This window comes from Cornus florida, unplaced genomic scaffold, assembly GCF_030987335.1.
Source record: "Cornus florida cultivar Cherokee Brave unplaced genomic scaffold, ASM3098733v1 CherokeeBrave_3.0.0_Hap2_Chr11, whole genome shotgun sequence".
Taxonomy (NCBI): Eukaryota; Viridiplantae; Streptophyta; class Magnoliopsida; order Cornales; family Cornaceae; genus Cornus; species Cornus florida.
Window position 1 is genome coordinate 30,951,730 of NW_026775581.1, and position 14,229 is coordinate 30,965,958.

Below are 14,229 nucleotides of genomic sequence, written 5' to 3' on the forward strand. Positions count from 1 at the left end.
ATATAAGTAAGATTTATTTATAATCCATTCCCTTATTCCAGTATAGGTTAGATTTAGTGTTTTTGAAACTAAATCATTCCTGGTATGTCACCGTCCCATACCGGTGCATACAATCCAATCCATCCAGCAGTTGATAGAATAAAAAAAAAAAAAAAAACAAATTATAACTATCAACTAATCCATACAATCCACAATTGATAACAAAACATTAAGTACAAACATCAATTGTTCCAAACTAAGCATAATAAACAGATTGTCAGTTAACAGGCTTAATCCATACTACTCCCCCAAGTCCAATAATTGATACAACAGATTATATATGTAAATACCAACTAAACCATAACAAAACAACAAGAGTCCATCACATGTATAACTAGTATATGTGTATAACATGCTTGTTTTGTTCTATCAATATATGATTCTCCAATAAGATTAAAACACGGAGAACAATTATAATCCATTTTGTAATTCACTATGAGCATAATAACAATATTATCGTAATTAACAGACTCACTTGAAACCATTCCAAGATATTCAGTACGTTTATAAGACACAATACTGTATATTTGGCAACCAGATTCCCATTAAACCGAACAGATTAACTAAGTTCCAGTAATTGATCATACATGTCATACATATAAACATCAATTTAATTCCTAAAATAGCACAATAAAATATACCAATTCACATGTTTCCTTTTATACCAAACAAACACGAACTGAAACAAGTTAAATTCTATATGTTAGTTCATCCGTAGCTAGCAGTAATTAAAACTTAAGCACACTTGTTCCTATCCCTGTTCCATGATCAACAAGGTGTAACCATCCATAGTAATCTGCTAAATTAGATCATAGGCAATTAAACCTCTACATCTCCAAAATTATAACCAGATTTGCATCTAACAATTTATGCAGTGTTTCACTATAAACACCAGTGTTTTAATCCATGTTAACCAACCCTTGGAAACTTTAATATGGCATTAGAATATACTGAAAACCCCATTTATACATTCTAACAGGATCTGAAATCTCCAAAATCCAACCCTCGTAGCCCAAACGGTCGCCGAAAACATCAAAACTGGGAAAACCTTGATGGAGCCGCCTCCAAACAAGATGGAGCCAGCTCTAACTCACTTGGAGCCGCCTCCAAAATACTTTGATCTAACTCCATGATTCCATGGAGCTGCCTCCTTCCTCTTCCCCTCCTCTCTGCTTCATCTCTCCATCTATGTCTTCTCCGGTGATGTCTAGTTTGAACCAGTCCTCCACTCTAATGATTTTACTGAATAAAACTAAGTTCTAATGTCCCAGATATTGTAAAAACCTATTACTCCTAGATCCACTTTAATTAGAACAGAGTTCTCCAAGAAAGAATTAAAACAGCCCAAAAACAAAACATATAAACATATATTGTTACCAACGAATCCTAACATGCAGATCAGATTAATACTTTCCAATGTGTTACAAGATGATTAAACTCTGTCTATATTAATTCCCACACATTATACATCCAATTCTATGAATAAATTTATGAGTTAAACAGGAAAGATTATAAAGCTATGCTCAGTTTTCAAACAACGGAGATACACAACACAGTTTACTTTTAAATCCTTATATGTTCCTGGAGTTGAGTTAAACATGCAAAGAACACGAGAAAAAGGGAAAGAGTAGCGTTAGAACTTGCCTTTGAGACTTTTGTTCAAAATCTCTACGTCGGCTTCTAAGGTTCCGGCGATTCCTACTGAAAATTCCTCTGTTCCCCTATGTTCCTCTCAGTCCGACCTCACTGTCGTGAATAAGTTTTTTCCTAAAACCCTAAGCAGACTTAATACGTATATTTATAGGTTTATGCAAAAACCTAAAATCAAGCCAAACCCTACAATGAATCCTAACCGGCCCATAGAGGATCCTAATTAAAATCTACGTCGGCTACCAAGACTTAACTTCTAAAACACAAAACCCTAAATTAAATGCTAACTAAACCCTATTGTAAACCAATTAAGCATTTAAAAGAATTAAAATACAAAAAATACAATTATCTAAACAATTAAATAAATTAAAATACAAAAATACAATTAACTAAACAATTAAATAAAATTAAAATACAAAAATTGCAAACTTGTCACAATGAAGTTAAATAGCAGGCAAATAAACAAATAATTTCAAATAAATTCATCCATAAGCAATTAAACAATTTAAATTATCAAAAATGCAATTAAATATTAACCAAAATACCAAGACTATCCTTTTTAAAATTAGGGGTATTACACAAGCTGCCACATGGATGGATCAAATCACCAAAATGAAGAACAGACACTCATTTGCTATCAATGAAACTCCTCCCTTTTCAACCAACTTCTGAAATGATGTAATGAAGGAATGGACACACCCAATATACCAATGGAAAGCTCACTCTATCTAGCTCACTTTTCATTTACATGGCAACCTCTAATTCACCCCACAAAGCTTTCAATTTTGGGCTTAAAACTATGTCCTATAATGGAGGATAATGATGGATGAAGGTGGAAGGAAAATTACAAAAGCCATACACAGCCTAATTCTGCATAAATGGGTCATACAAGATTAGCTAAATGAATGCCATGTGGTGTCCACGTGTCAAGCCCACCATGAGTCAAATGTGTGACCATGATTAAATGACCAAAATGTCCCCACCTCTTCACTTAACTACCAAAATGCCATTACAACCTCAAATGACCATTCCACCCTCATGAATAAAACAAATGACATCCAATATAATTATTTTTCAATTAAGAAAATAACTCCAAAACCCAAAAATTCCTGCGTGGGACCCACACGAGTCGCTCGGCCAAAAATCCAAAAAACTAACCAAAAGGTTCCCATAGCCCATCGATACATCCCAAACTCAACAAAACATTCCAAATCATTGCAAAACCATCATGACATGCAATCTCAAACATGGCATGCAGCCCGAGATAATGAAATAATCACTTATGCCAAAATAAGAAATGCTCGAAAAATTAGAAAAGTGATGGGCATCACAGTCTACCCTCTTTCGATAAGATTTTGTCCTCGAAATCTACCCTTCTTAAAAAGAAAAGGTGTTGTTCAAATCCTGATCGTGATCAAAGTCTTGCATCTACAATGATTAGAGAAAAGCAGATCTACTTCTTCTAGAAATTCAAATATTGAAGAACAGAGGTAAAGCGATCACACTTTGAAATGGTCAAAGCATTCGAGGAGTGTTATTTAATCTACCAATAATTCTTCTACAGAGATCAAGAGTAAGTCTGAGGTCAAGTGCTGTTAGACGGGACGTCACAAAGCCAGAGGATTGTCAGCTATTGGTGTTTGGTAGAACGATAGGGTGTGAGCCTGAGTGAAAGTCTATTGTACTTTGTTTTAAACATAATGGATCGGTTTACTTTGAACTTCACAGTCCACAAGGTTTTTCCCGCGCAAACAATAGGTCTATTTTATCAATTGGGATGTTCTCACTAAAAATCCTGGTGTCATCTTGTGATACCCCTCGGATCCAAGACACGAGTTGATCAGGCCCAGGCCCAAACCCGAGGGATATCAAACAATTAAAGTATTTTAAATCGAACATGGAATACAAAATGAATTGAAGAAATAAAATTAAAAGCTGAATGAAAACTAATTTAAAATCCTTAAATACATAAAATTATCCAAATCCAATAATCCAAAACTCCATAAGTTTACAACTCGGGAATCCATCCAGTGGACCCCTTATTAACATTCTCAATCTAAAACTGAAATGACTGAAATAAAGTCTAAAGCTAATATAGAGAAGATTCCTACGTAGTCAGAGGAACGAATATCTGTATCGGCTCTGCACGTCCAAGCTCTAACCCTAGAACTGACGACCACCTGAAAAATAAGAGGGTGGGTCAGGCCCACATGCAAGTCCTATTCTACTACGATCCATACAGTAATCCGATACCCAGATACATCCTCGAAATACTCAATAATATCTAGAGTAGTCCATATATGTATATATAGTACACACTATAGGACGCTCGCTAGTGCAATAGGTCTGTCTCAGCCTAAATAGAAGGCAACATGCAAATACACACCCTAAGGTGGGCATGAGTACCTAGACCTACCAGGGAACAACACCTATGTCCAGTTGTCCATCCTAGGCGATATAGCACCCTAACCATGGTCCTGAGACTCAGGCTTATACCATGGCACATAAAATATATATATAAAGTCCGTACTCCCAATACAAAATATCAGCCATCTATGTAGTGGTCTGATATATGTGAACACTCCATCCTGAAACCGTAGTAAGTCTTTCAATTCACAATTGATATGACACATGTGGGTGATGGACTTAACCTTTATGGTTAATCCATACCGTAATCCAATTTGGGTAGGACTTAGTGTTTTGAACTAATCCATTCCCAATATAGGAAGGTCTTAGTATTTTGAACTAAGTCATCCCTAATATGACACCGTCTCATACCGGTTCATATATATATATATATCCCTATAAGTAGGACTTAACCTTTTTATGGTTAATCCAACTCATTCCAAATTGGGTAGGATTAGTGTTTTAACTAATCCATACCTAGTATGTCACCGTCCCATACCGGTACATACAATCCTCTAGTTAACACAGTTGACCATACCATATTAAATAGTCATCAACCACATTCCACATTATGCACAAGATAAATTTAATGCATATACATAAATAATAGGCATTCAGTACGGCCCTAAAATCCAATTCTAATAATGTAAAGTGCTACAATAAATTTAAGCATTCACATTCTCCATCATAGTCCAAGAATTGATACAGTTAATAGAAATTTAAGTATCAACTACACCTAAGCTAAGCATAGGAAAATTAAGTTAATTCCCTATACTTTAAATACTATAGAATTATGATTTATATATATATATTTAAATCATACACAACACCCTTGCCAAACTCAGATATATAAACCTAGCAAATCCTCCAATATAGTTCACGAATTGATACAGTTAATAGAAATTTGAGTATCAATTAAACCCAAGGTAAGCATAGGGAATTTTTAGTTAATTCACTATACTTATAATACTATGGAAATATGATTTATTTTTCTCTCTAAAAAGGAAACCAAACCTCGTCTGATTCGATGGATCTTATTGTCTTAAGAGTTTGATTACGAAATCCGGGATAAGAAAGGGTCAGAGAATGTGGTAGCTGACCAGCTTTCTAGAATTCTGATTGAGGATACCTCAACTTCACTTCCAGTTTATGATTCCTTTCCGGATGTACAACTGTTTGGGGTTTCTTATAAGAATTGAACAAAGGTCACTTGCATATGCCAAAATGTGAGAATGTGAGAGTGGCTCAAGTAAAGCCTTTTTGGTCAAATTTAAATTTGTAAAAACCACTACCACTACTACTATTAACGTAGCAAGAGTGAGTATTGATCGTCCCAAGGGATTTGCAAGGTACTACGGAATCAAAGTTGTATTAGTAGGTCAAATGATCAAAATAAGTGGTTTGTTGGTTGAATTAAGTTATGATTTAATTAAAAGCAATGCAATGAAAAACAAACTAAAGGAAATGAGGTGTAGAGAATTAGAGGTCTTAAGACATAGAGTTCACCACTAAGCTTTACCTCACTAAACATCTAATATTTGTCAAATTAGGGGGATTCCATTTTGTAAATCAAGTGTGTGCCATTACTTGAAATACTAAGCATGGATGACAAAATAAGCATACATTGTCTAATCAATCTAGTGAGTAGCACAATCTATCAAATTAAGCTATTAACCATTTAATAAACCCACAATCAATACACACACAAAAATCTAGAGAAATGTACTACTTGCACTCATAAGCATGGATCATCAAATAACAAGAATGAATTGTCTACCTATCTAGGAAATTAAAGCAACTACATTACAATTATACTAATGACAAGGAAATTAAACTAATTAAACTAATGAGGTAGCACAATCCATCAAGAAATAAGCATAATCTATCAAATGAAACACAAGAGTAATCAATTAAGTACCATGCATTGACTAATACTAGATCCATTATTTTAATACACATAGACATGCATCAAATGTAAAGAATCAAGTGTAAGCTCATAATCATTCATTCCATCACACATAGACATATGAATAGATTTGAAAGATTAATTGGATGCATTAAACCACACAAATCATGTAGAAATAAGATTTATATAAATATGAGGTCAATACAATATTTACAACACAAATCCCTACTAATTACAAAGTATTAAAGTTTAGGAGGTAAGCCTAGGGCTATCTCTAGCCCCAAGAGAATGATCTAGCCACTCATGGTTGTTGTCATCCAAACCTCAAGGGCTCTCTTCATAGTTGGATTCATCTTCCTCCTTTTGGTGTTCTTGGTAGAAACCCTAGCAAGTGGAAGAATCCTCCCTAAAATGTGTATATTCTCTCTCTAATCTTTAGCCAAAATCCAACTAACTAACCTCCTTACTAAAAATAGCCAAATCCCTTATATAGGTAGCTCAAATGTCACCCCCAATGGTCAGACCTCGTGCACCAGGACCTCCAAATGATTGTACCACAAGCACACCTTCAATTGGGCTTGGAATCTGTTTTGCACGGTTTTTGAGGTAGTTCGATCGATCACACTATTGCTTCAATCGATCGCGGCATAGAGGCACACTTATTTGGATAAGGACAAAGGCTAAGATATTTATGAGGAAAAGGACAAAAATGGTTATGAGGATAAAATCAAAGGATTCGACGATCAAAGGAAAGATTGGATTGATAGAAGAGGAAATTTTCCTGAGGATAAAGACAAAAGTTCGATCCATCAAGGCAGGGTTAGAACGATCACAACGTGATTGATCATAGCATAGTTCGATTGATCCAACAGGGACAATTTTTCACATTTTGCTTCCACTTTTCTCCTTCTTTCCACTAGACTTTGGATTGTTTCCTCCAATGCTCTAATTTAGCTGATTTGGCTTATTTTGGGGCTAAGTACCTAAAAAGGAGAAAAACATAAAATTAGACTAAAGTGGGGAAATAAGATAGAATAAGGTCCTAGTATACTCAAGATTAAGGGTTTAAATGCGCACTTTTCAGCGCTTATCAAGAATTTGCCTTGTTTTGCTGATATTGTGAATTATCTCGCAATTGGCAAAATTCTTTTGTCTTGGTTAAAGTAGGAAAAAGATCGGTCAATCTACCTACTGGAATGCAATTCCCAAGATCTCACATTCTATTCTATGGAAAAATATGATTAATATTAGGGATCTTATGCATCTCAATATTACATGTTCAATTGGTACTGGGTAATTTTTCAAACTTCTATCTGATCCATAGTGTGAAGGTCAACCTTTGCTTCAGAAATTTGGCCATAAAACTGTTAGAAGACTAGGATTTGCTTGGGATTCCCCTTTGTCCAGTCTCATGGATAATGGAGGCTGGAATTTAAATATTCTGCGAGATATTATTTTCCATCCTATTAGACATGAGTTAAACAATAATACAATAGAAATGGAATTTAATCAATAAATTAATTAAATTCCCTAGGTTTCAAATCTCAATCAAATGGCCTCCAATTAATACATGATAACAATATAGCATGGTCATTACTTACACCACATCAAAACTCGATTAATGTAATACCCCTGATTTTAAAAGGATAGTCTCGGTATTTTTTAAAAAAATTATTTTAATTGCATTTAATTATTTAGTTGATTTCTTGGCTAATTGTTTACTTGTTTAATTGATTTAATTATTTGTTAAATGTGTTAATTGATTTAATTGTTTAAATGAAATTGTGTGTGATGATGTGTATTTATTTAGGAATTTAATTGTTTTATTTTATTTTTATTTTCATATTTTTAAGGAATTGGATATGGATAGTAGTAATGAACCAACTAATTGGGCTCCAAGGACTACTTGGATAAGGGGTTTAATGAGTACGGATAATTACCCATATATATGTATATTTAATAAATAAATATATATATATATAAGGAAAGTCATATATATTTATATATTACATATAAAAAGGATTACACATAGATTATACGTACCATATATTTAGGTTACCTTTTTAGTATTTAGATTTTATTTTATTTTATTTTATTTTATTTTAGTTTGTCTTGGAATGGGAAAGGGATTAGGGTTATTTTATTTGCCTATAAATATATAATTATAGGGTTGTGAAAGAGGTTAGAAAATATATTACGTACTATATTTTAGAGAGAGAAAGAAGGAAGAGGAAGGAAGAGAAAAGGAAGAAGGAGGTTAGGGTTTTTATCTAATCCCTAAAGGCAAGTTTTAATTCTTCTCTTCTCCTTTGATTCATACCCTATGCATGCTAGATTAACTCTAAGTTCTTTAAATAAATTAATTGGATTAAATTTCATGACTTAATTTGGAAGTTACAGTTTATGGGTTTTATTAATGAATTTGTGATGAATTTAATATCTTTACCGAACTGGGCATTGTTTGGTGGTATTTGTATTATTAGTTTTTTTAAACATGAATTTTTGTATGAATCAGTTTATTTCATCTATGGTGAAATCAGATTTTTGATTCTTTCATAAACTTTACACGCCGAACGAGGAAGGAAACAAAAAAAATGGTCTAAAAGAAAGAATCAGATTGTTACAACATTAGAATTCGTTTTCCTTTATAAACCAGGCACGCCGAACGAGGAGGAAAGAATATAAAGTCAAAGGCTTAAAGCAGTGATGCATCTGTTTACTTTCTAATTTAAATTTCATTCTCTTTTAATGATGCATTAGTGCGTTTTCTAATTTAAATTTCTTTCTCTTTTAATGTTGCATCAGTGTGCTTTGTAAATTTAAGTTTCATTTTTTTTATTTAATGCGTCAGTTTGTTGTGTAATTAAAAATTTCGTCCTCTTTCGTTAATGCATTAGTTTGTTAATTTTAATTGAAATTTCATTTGTTGGTTAGGGGGTTAAGAATGAGTCTGATATATAAAAATTTAAATAGATTCATTAAGAATTAGGCTGCATGATTTAAATTTACATGCTAGGTATGGAATGTAATTAATTTTAAAACATAAATTAATTAAATATTTTTGGATTAAAATTAATTGTTTAGATTTAATTAATTTAATCAGAATATGGAGATGTACAATTTAGTTGAGATGCATGTTAATTTCTTTTGCTGTAAATTAAATGCATGCTACTTAGAATTGATATTTTTGCTCAAGTAAATGCAAAGGATGTGTATATGATTTATATCATTTTTATTTGAATTATTATATGTAAATATTATTTACATTATCTTTGGATTGGAAACTTTTATTTGGTTATAGTATGGATTAATGCACCATTATGGGATGGGGGCATATTAGGGACGGATTAACTTATGAGTTAAGTCCTACCTATTTTTAATAAGGGAACGGATTAACCATAGTGTTAAGTCCTACTTATTCGTGTCAGGTCAATGGAATAGTTAGATGACATATTATTAAAAGAATATTTGGATATTTTTATTTTAATGGTTGGATAGAACGGATTTTACATATATAATTATACACCATGATATGAGCTTGAATCTCAGGTTCAGTGGTTAGGGTGCATATATTGTCAGGGATGTGTAGCTAGATATAGTGTAGTTGTGTACCCTGGTAGGTCTAGGTACTCATGCCCACTATATGTGCGTTTTACATGTTGCCTACTATTCAGGTTGAGACAACTCTATAGTCTAGTGAGGTTCCTTTAGTGTGTATATATCTATATATGGACTATTTAGTTATTGTTGGGTTAATTAGGATGTGTACGTGTATCGGGTCTCTGTTTAGGATGTAGTAGATTAGAACTTGTATGTGGGCCTGACCCACCATTATTTTTCAGGTGTTCGTCAGTTCCAGTCTTAGAGATTGTTCGGGCCGAGCAGAGACAGACATTCACTCTTCCGACTCTACGTAGGACTCTTCCTCATGATTTAATTATTAGTTTTCCAGTTCAGTTATTTCAGTTAGGTTATTATTAGGGGTCCACAATATGGATTCCCGAGTTGTAATTTTAATTAATTATTGGTACCAGAGGATTGGAGGATTTCATTATGGGATTTTTAGTTATTTTTATTTAAGGATTAATTATTTAGTTTTCTTTTCAGCGTATTTATTAATTCTTAATTCATTTTGTATTCTAATGCTTGTTTAAATATTAATTGTTTGATATCACTTATATTCTGTGCTCGGACTTGATCACCCGTGGCTCTAGAATCTAGGGGTATCACAATTAGGCCATAAGAACAATAAAGTGAAATTTAATTAAATCATGATAATCAAATCCCTAACTTCTAAAACAACATCAAATGGTTCCAAATTAACAAATGCTAGAACATAAGTCATAGTTATTACAATTATCAAGTTAAACACTTAATTAGGCCAATGGAACCTTTAAGTATATTTTAATTAATCATTTTAATTAAAATCTCTAGATTTTTGATAAGTGCTTAAATATTGCACATTTCAGCACCTAAGCTAGGGTATTTCAGTCTTTGTATCTATCTTAATTTTATGTTTTAGTCCTAATTTATGTTTATGTGTATTTCAGGGCAATAAAGTTAAAATGAGCTAAGAACGGTCCATTAAAGCCTTTTTGGAGTCAAGCAAAGATATTCAGAAAAAGTTCAGAAAATGACAAAAAGATGTCGTAGCCCATTGCTCGTATAGTGTGTTTATTCTTCGAAAGCGGTCAATCTCGGGCCTTTGATGATGTTCCCAAAGATGAATAAGCAAACCAATTAGCCCGGAGCCAAAATGGAGCTAAATAAGGCTTAAAGGAAATTTCCAACTCTGGGGGGATCGATCCCCCAGGGTGCAAACCAATTAGCCCGGAGCCAAAATGGAGCTAAATAAGGCTTAAAGGAAATTTCCAACTCTGGGGGGATCGATCCCCCAGGGTGGGGGATCGATCCCCCCAGAGTTGGAAATTTCCTTTAAGCCTTATTTAGCTCCATTTTGGGGGATCGATCCCCCCAGAGTTGGAAATTTCCTTTAAGCCTTATTTAGCTGGTGGGGGATCGATCCCCCAGGACTTGGCAATATTACAGATTTTTTTTATTGTTTGGGCTTATTTTGTGAACTATTGAGCTTTAATAGGGTTGTTACTTAAGGCCCAGTGAGCCATTAGATTAGGGTTAGTATTTATTTTATTTAGGTGAATATTATTATTATTATTAAGTTATATATTCTGTATCGTATATTATTATCGCTCTCTCTGGAAAACACGAAGAGGAGAAAAAAAGCTAGGGTTCTTGAGAAAAGTTCAGAGAAGAAGAAGAGGAGCTAGATGAATCAAAGGATGGGGCTTGTTGACATCTTGCGTCCATCAACCATGAGTGGCTAATTCTTCAACTTAGGGTTGGATAAACCCTAAGCATGTAACCTAAACTTTCTCTCTTTTTACTATTTTGGGGATTTAATTTATGTAATTTTTGTTATAGCCGTGGTATATATATAATAATTCTTTCAATTGATTATCTTTGTTAATCTCATATTGTCTTATATATTTTTTAATGATAATTGATCTTTACACTTGATTTCTTTGTGAATTGAATCATGTGATGCCTATGCATTGTATTAATTTGATGTAATTGTGTTCTAATTTGATGGAAATTGCTTATATTAGATGGTTTGTACTACACAATTAGGTTAATGTCTAGTTTAAATAGTTTAATTTCAAGTTTGGTTAATTTAAGGTCAATTAGTTAATTGTAATTTAATTATTGGGTAAGTAGACAATCCATACAATTGTTTGAAATCCATACTTATTATTACAATTACATATCTTCTAGATTAATGTGTGTTAAATTTGTAACTTGAACTGATAAATCATGCTTTGAATTGGTGAATTGCACTACAATTAGTTTAATTGTCATTAGGTAGTTGATTCATGCTTGAAATTGATGGTTTACACTTTTCATTGCAATTGTAGCCACATATAGATTACATAGTATTATTTCCCCAATTAGTTGAAAGTTAGTGAGTTAGGGAATGTGCTTAGTGGTGAATCACACACCCTAAGTCTCTTTCCAATCTCTTAAACTCTATTTCTTTATAGCAATCATTTAGTTTAAAATTAGTTTTAATCACAAACAAAACCAAACCTTTTTAGCAATCACATAAGCACTAAAGTAGAATTTAATTCTGAAAAACCTATAATTGTTTAGATCTCTTGGGACGATCCCTGCTCACTTCATACTCTATAGTATAAGTGTTTAGTAGTTTTATAAATTTTAAAATATGGTGCCCACTTGACATTATTTCTAAACCTAAAGTGTTGTGCATTATTTTGTGCACGCACTAGGTCGCACCATAGTTTTGGCGCTGTTGCCGGGGATCTAACTGTTTTTAAAAGAATTGAATTAGACATTAGTTCTTTGTTGATTGTTTACTTTTAAGTCATTTTAATTTTTATTTTCTCATTTGATTTGTCAATTAGGTACTTGAAGCAAAGTGGAGCAAACGCTGGACTTGGAAGCAATTAAAAAAAAATTTGAAGTTGCTTAAGGACCATTTGTAAGTTTCTCTTTAATTTTTGTGCTTAATTGTTTACTATCTTGCATGCTTTAGACAGCCCAATTGGAGGCTTAAATTGAATTGTTTTATTTTTTAGTCCAAGCATACCTTCTTGTAGAAGGCATCGGCCCGTGTGGAGGCATTTATTTGGTTGAAGTGCCTTGATATTATTGAAGAGTTTGGGAACATCGTATGTGGAGGTTGAAAAATTGAAGTGTTGGTGTGTTAACTTATTCTAGTGCATGCATGGTCGTAGATCACTTAATTGTCCTCTTGCTCCTGTAAATCAAAATCTCAAAGTTTCCCTTCGGCGTTTAAGAGGTAGTACTAGGAATAATCATCCTAATCTTCTAAATTTTGATTTTCCATCACCTTTAATGGAAAACCCAAAAGATCTAATTGAAGATCCCATTGTAGATCTTGGTCATGTGGATCATAACGGTGTGCACCACCCACCACAAGTTCATATTGTGGATCCTCAAGGTGTGCATCCACCCTTAGGAATGCCACGACCAATCAATCCTGTGGTGCAATAACCTAATCTAGGGATGCCAAGACCAAATGTTGTTCCCCCAATTGGTGAGCAACAACAACAATATGTTCAAATGGCATACCCTCAACAAGGTCAAATGGCATATCATCAGCAAGGTCAAATGCCATATCCTCCACTCAATCCTCTCAATCCTCCAATGGTCCTTAGGGATCGTTACACTCCAAATCAATATAATGCACCCACTTGCATTCAATTGCCAAATTTCCGTGCTCATCATTATGAGATTAAGGCTTCCACCATTAACATGTGCCCCCTTTTCTATGGGTTGAGCAATGAAGAGCCTTATAAACATTTAGATGAATTCTTGGAAGTTTTTTCCACCGTGAAAATCACGGATGTTCCAGAAGAAGTCCTTAAAATGAAGCTTTTCCCTTTCACTCTTCGGGATAAAGCTAAATATTTGTTTAACAACTTGCGGCCAAATACAATCACCTCTTGGGCATAATTGCAACAAGAGTTCCTAAAGAATTATTACCCCGCAAGTCGAACCGATGCCCTGAGAACTTCCATTCGTGAATTTAAACAACAAGAAGGAGAACCCATTCATGAAGCATGGGAACGTTTGAATGACTTGCTACGGAAGTGTCCACATCATGACATTCCTAAGTGGCAATTAGTTCAATGTTTCTTTTCAAGTTTATCCGATGCCAATAAGGGTATTGTTGATGCTTCTTGTGGCGGAAGCTACATAGAAATAAATGAAGATGAAATTTGGCTTCTTTTCGAAAAAATGAGTGAAAACTCAATGCATAGATCTTCATTTTCTAGGGGTGGTCACCTAGCAAATATGGGAGGAAAGAAAGCTCTAAATCAAATAGACTCTTCCATGGAAATTGCCACTGAGGCCAAAAATCTTACTCAAAGGTTTGATATATTCCTTTTGAATCAAGGACCGGCAATTCAATCTTATCCTCATCATTCCAATGAAATGTGCATGACTTGTTCTAGTTACACTCACCATACTTCAAATTGTCCTCTTGGACAAATCATCCCAAGTGAGTCTCAAGAACAAGCAAATGCAGCTTCCATTCAACAAGGGAACAACCCTTATTCCAATACTTACAATCCGGGGTGGAAAAATCATCCTAACTTTGCATGGAGAAATCAAGGAGACGGTGCAAACCCTCCTCAAACTCAAGGTTACCAAGCAAAGTATGT

The 14,229-nt window shown here is 33.8% G+C and overlaps 1 non-coding gene across 1 annotated transcript; it reads right to left on the reverse strand.

Moving 5' to 3' along the window:
- Window positions 1-13,564: 13,564 nt before the first annotated feature.
- On the reverse strand, window positions 13,565-13,671 carry LOC132287301 (small nucleolar RNA R71). The gene has a single exon (XR_009472988.1). It is a non-coding gene; the product is annotated as a small nucleolar RNA R71 (small nucleolar RNA).
- Between the last annotated feature and the right edge of the window lie 558 nt (window positions 13,672-14,229).